Source organism: Squalius cephalus (genome assembly GCF_949319135.1).
Source record: "Squalius cephalus genome assembly, chromosome: 13".
NCBI lineage: Eukaryota > Metazoa > Chordata > Actinopteri > Cypriniformes > Leuciscidae > Squalius > Squalius cephalus.
In genome coordinates, this window is record NC_137134.1 from 7,354,384 (window position 1) to 7,360,383 (window position 6,000).

A 6,000-nucleotide genomic window follows, 5' to 3' on the forward strand; every position below is an offset into this window, starting at 1 on the left:
CAATAAACCATTTTAAGTCCATGCGTTACAGTGATTTTACTTTAGTAATTGATGGTTTGCTGACTAACTCTGCACCCTTGGATTGTTTTGTGGGAAATAAACGTAAGCAGCATTTTTCTTCAATGAGGTAGTGGAGAATTAATGTTGTAAAAATAGAGAGAGACAGAGTTAAACAGAGAGGAGAGGGGGGGGGAAAAACGCAAGACAACGAAGTCCAGGAACGTTGAGTTTAAATCCAGAAAGGCTCAGCTCTGCAACACTGTTAATGAGGCCTAAAGAGCATCTCATCTGTATCGCATGGGCAAGAACTGCACTGCGGACTCCACACTCATTTGTGGCAAATCAAGCCGCTAATAAAAGCGGAAATATGAACCGTTCTTTCACTGAGGCCTCACATGATGTGTGACCACACTGCACGTACCAAAATATGAGCGGGGAACTCAATCCTCGGCTAGCCGGGACACGTCAGGCCATTGTTATGGTAGGCACTGCTCTTAAGGGCTGAACTTGAGATTAAGCTAATAATGAGTTGCGGTAAGACTAAAACCAGCTCAAGCTCTGTTGAACTATTTTCCATTCTCCTTCTAAGATTTTCCCATAGACTTTACACTGGAAGTGTTATCCAAAAACCTTAACTAAACAGAGACTATACATCTGTTTTGGATACAAGAACTGTGGTAAATGCAGTGTTGGAGAATGCAACGGTTGGTTAAAATCTTCATTTTTGCACTACTATGCATACTATTTTGTATAACTATTACATATAAACTTATATAGACATTTGCAGACTGTTAAATAATTATATTATGTGGGTCAATGACATCAATTATAAATTAGAGAAATTAAAGAAAAAATAAATAATTAGCTAACAATAAAAAAAAAAGATTGTTTTGATGCTTAAAAATTTTTTTTATATATATATATATACAGTATGTATAATGCATATATATATATATAATGTAGTTAACTTTTAGGTAGGTACCAAAGCAACATTTCTTATTTTCATTTAGTTAACTTAATGTACTTGTAAATTAATAAAAATAAAAGTAAATAAAAATGATAGATGTAGAAAATAAAAATGGTACAATAAAAACTAGTTTAAAATATTACTAAAACTACAGTAGTATCTCAATGATACTAAAATAGCACTCTTATGTGAATATCAATAAATCTCTTAATATAAGATTCAATTTGTGCTTTTTATGACAATTAGTTCAGGGTGTAAAATGTCATGTGGTACGACCCCAAAACTCAATAATTATTATTTTATCACTGTATAATAATAATTATACTATAAATGATGATTTAGATTAAGAATACACTTTATGATTAATTCAATTATGTGTACTCAATAGTAACGTCATTTAGTTTGAACTTCTCTTGAAATTGGTTAAAAAAAAACAAAAAAAAAAAAACCATGAGACCAACATGAACTCAAAAAGTACATTTCTAAAAACTACGCACATGTAGATTCTTGAAAAATATTTTTTTTGGTGTGGACACACCCATGAAGCGTTGTGAAAGACCTATAATCAAGTCAATCCTAATCCTAAAGAACATCCTAATAAATTCAGAAAAATCTACATATAAAGCACAAAGAAGAAAAGGAATAGTTTTGTGGATATATTCAACTGTGTATCATCTGTGTAAAAAATGGAATCTAATGCCATGAGTATGAAAAATATGACCAAGAGTTAATAATGTATATAATAAATGAAAGCGGACCCAGCGCTGACCCCTGAGGAACACCATGAGTAACTGACACTGATAAATGTCTTTAATAGTCCTTAACTTTCACACAGGACCCGAAAAGATCTCTGATCCATTTAGTCATCATCTCAAAAATAACAATGCAAGACAAGAGCACAAATCCATATGGATAATCAAAATGTACTATGACATCATGACATTTATGTGAATTGAAATCTCAGAATAGCAATGGAAGTGAGTTTCCAGTAAACAAGAAACTCTTTACATCTGGTAGAGCACTTCATTGGAGAAAAGGAGCAGAACTTAACAGCAATACCATTGAGTTTCCAGAGCCTAAATGACTAGATATGACTCTTACTTTATTATCTGTCAGTTACTGAAGGGTTGAACATACAGTAGCGTCCATATATTACTTCAGAAACTCGTCTGATCGGTGTCTGGTGGATGTGTTCCTAAACAAGATGTGTTTAAGGCACAACCCACTGACTAGTTGATTCTGTAAATATGTAATGTTTGTGCATAACGTCATACTTTCGATACACAAGAAAATAATCAACCTTACAATGAAACTGCAAAAACAGCAGTTACACGCGAACAGCCTGTTGTGACCCATCCTCTACAAAACACCAAACAATAGCTGGCAAACTTTCTGACCTCTAAATAGCGTCAGAGCAATAAATGACTGACGTAAAATAGCTTTACTAGCCCCTTAAGCATTCTGTTTTATGCTAAGAAAAAACAGCACTCCCTGCATTTGAAATCATGAACGTCCAAACTTTAATGTAAACCAACTCCCCTCTCTTACAGATTGGTGCAACATCTGTGTTTAGTTTTGAAAAGTAAGCAGATTGGCGCAGTCTTGTCTATATCACTTATACAGATTTGAGAAAGATACATTTTTTTCTTGGAGGTTGTTTAATGGTTTATGATCTGGTTTCCTTACACACTATTTCCAGGTTTGAATTCCAGGTCCAGTGATATTTCAGAAAGCACTTACTCTAAGGTGGTTCCAGATAATGTCAACAAGAAATGCAGGCGGACCGGTCAATAACATGGCTGTCCACAGTAAAAAAAAGGAAAATCTTTTAATAATTTTGTTTAAAACACTAACCCCTGGTTTCACAGACAAGGCTTTAGCTAGTCTCAGACTAAAATGCATGTTTGAGGTGTTTTAACTGAAAGCATATCTTAAAATATGTCACTGCCATTGTTTTGTCTCAAGATGCACACCAGTAATGTTTTTTTTCTGTCGTAATCCTGACTTAATCTAAGCCTTGTCTGTGAAACCAGGCCTAAGATCTTAGAAATGTACTCTGTATTTATGATAAACTTTGCATTCCCTCACAATTTTCCAGTTCTCCATATAGATTTGTCATTTCTGCTAGAAAACTGTGATGAAAATGAAAAAAAAATATTATAATAATATTAATAAATAATGCACTGATGATTTGTGCCCAACATGACCTGGAATGGGTATTAAGAAATTAAATATTGATATTGAGTTTAACTTACTTTTGTTAACTGTAAAAAATTATCGTTGATTTTAACGGTAAAAGACTGTAAAAATGCTACAGTGAAAAACTGTTAGTTGGTTAAGAGAAAGTTTCCTTACTATATACGGTAAACAACTGTGATAGATCTAATGGTACATTTAATGTAATTTTACTGTAAAATACTGTTAAATTTACAGTGTTTGGAAGTGAAAAAGAACAAGTCATTGTATAATTTACAGTGAAAAAACGTATTTTTGTTGATATAACTATGTTTCTTCATAGTTTTCTTAGTTTTTTCTAATCAGTTATGACATTAGTGTTTTATGTTACATTTAATGTTGTTAAATTAATGTTTATTGAATTTTTTTAATTTCATGTGTGTTACCATGATGGTGTTTAATGTTTGTGTGAATGACACTATGCAGCTTCTATATATATATTAGTATTAACTCTCTTGTGAAAGATCTGCTTGTGATGAGCTTTAATTCATCATGTTATTTTCACCTCCACTGTGATTGGTGGTTGTCAGTGTATTACTATGGTACAAAACAGATATAAATACTTTAATAGGTCAGTAAATTAACATTATATCTGATGATTAAATATGGTTTATTGCTGTAAATTTAAGTAAAGTCAGTAAAATCTAAAATGTTGCTACCGTATTTTTTACGGTAAATTTCTGGCAACCACAGCTGCCATATTTTGCCGTAAATTTAACAGATTTTTTTTATACTCCTGTTATTAGATAAAAAAAATTTTTTTTACATTTATTATTTTATAAAACGTTTTATATTTATTATATTATTATTTTTATATTATTATTTTTATTTTTATATTATTATTTTATTAAATTTTTTTATTAAAATGTATTATTTTATAAAACGAATAGTTTTGCAACCACTTTGTTGAATTGTCTCTATATTTCTTGGTGGAGGAATAAATTTGTTATCAATATCATTATATTTTTTTTGCAATTAGCCCCGTGAAGTCGTGGTTTACAGGGAATTTAGAAAAGCTCAGCTTCACGGGACTAATTAATAATAATAATAATAATAAACTTAATTTTTTATAGCACCTTTAAAGCAGCTTCTCAAGGCATTTTACACAATAAAAATACAAAGAGAGAGTAAAAAAATACACAGATACTGTAGAAATACAAAAAAACAAAAGAACACACTGGAATACAAAATAATTAAAACCATCAAGAAAGTTTTTGGGTTGGATTTAAAAATGCTTAGATTTTGTGCATCTTTAATATGAGAAGAAAGTGCGTTCCAGAGTCTAGGAGCATAGGATGAGAAAGCCCTGTCCATTACAGATCGCAAACGTGTGTGTGGAACTGCCAAAGGACCAGCTTGAGAGGAGCGCAAATGACAAAAAAACAAAAGTATTGATAAGCCTTTCAGTCACAGGGAAAGATAGCATAGGGCGAAGGGGAAAAAAGGCCTGAGATGTTAACAGTATATTGCACATGTGGGTCAAAAGACAAACTCGAATCAAATATAACCCCTAATGTTTTTTTTATTGAGTTTGGAACTCCAAAACAGAGCCATCTACGTTTAACATCAGTGAACCAGCTTTACGAAGCTGACGAGGAGAGCCAATAAGCAAGACCTCAGTCTTATCACTATTAAGACACACATTGTTTTGGATCATCAATATTTTTATCTCAGAAATACAATGTGAGAGAAAAGAAACATCCACATTTTGACCAGGTTTAGAGTGGATATAAATCTGAGTATCATCTACATAAAAGTGATAATTAAGCCCAAGTGATCTTAAGAGCAATCCAAGAGGAAATATATAAATGCTAAAAAGCAAAGGGCCTAAAATTAAACCCTGCGGGACACCAGTAGTGACAGAGCCAATCTCAGACCTGAAACCACTCATAAAAACAAACCAGCAGTGATCAGAGAGATAACCAGGTTAAAACAGTCTCAGGAACACCAAAGACAGTTTTAAGTCGGTTGAGTAAGAGGTTGTGATTGACAGTATTAAAAGCAGTGCAAAGATCAAGAAGGATCTTTATAATAAGCCTAAAGGCCCTGGAATACTTGAATGAATACAAAGAATGAACTGGTTTGATGTAATTTCGAATAAAATCTTTCCGTAAATGTTCGCTCCGGCTGGTAAAGTACCATTCGTCCATGGTGATGATGTAATAGGTAGGTGTGGCTCTGAGGCTCCGCCTTCTTTGGCTTGGAATTTCTTTGATTCGTTCATGTCCATCGATGTCGGGGAGAAGTGAAACATAAACACACTGATTTTAAGAAGAAACTTAAGTTGTAATTCTAACCGATAGAGACACTGACACTGTTTCTTCATGTTTAATACTGTAAAGCTGCTGCTTTAAGGCAATCTATTGTATAAAGTGCAATATAATAAACGTGACGTGACTTGACTAGAGTGCCAAATTGCAGAGCTGGTGCAAACATATCAACATGCTTTCTTAACTGCTGTTTTCTCACTGTCAGTTTTGGAGCCCTATCTTGCACCCAGCGCAATTGACTTAGTACACCGACGCATGTATCATTCCTATTTTGCACCCGCGCACAGTGGACTTTTCCCTCCACAGACGCACGTCGGTAAATTAGGGAATGAACTTGCGCTCCCGGGGGCGGTTCAGTGAAAAGAGGAGGCGTGTTCCGGCGCAAACGTTCCCTGGTGCTATTTTGCAGTTTCAGAAAACAATTCCGCCACTGACCAGGAGAAACCTCGTCTAAAGTCAGTGGCGCGTTTTAGTGGCCCGTTCAGATGCTATTTTAAGGGCGCATGCTTGGCCATAATCAATGTAGCG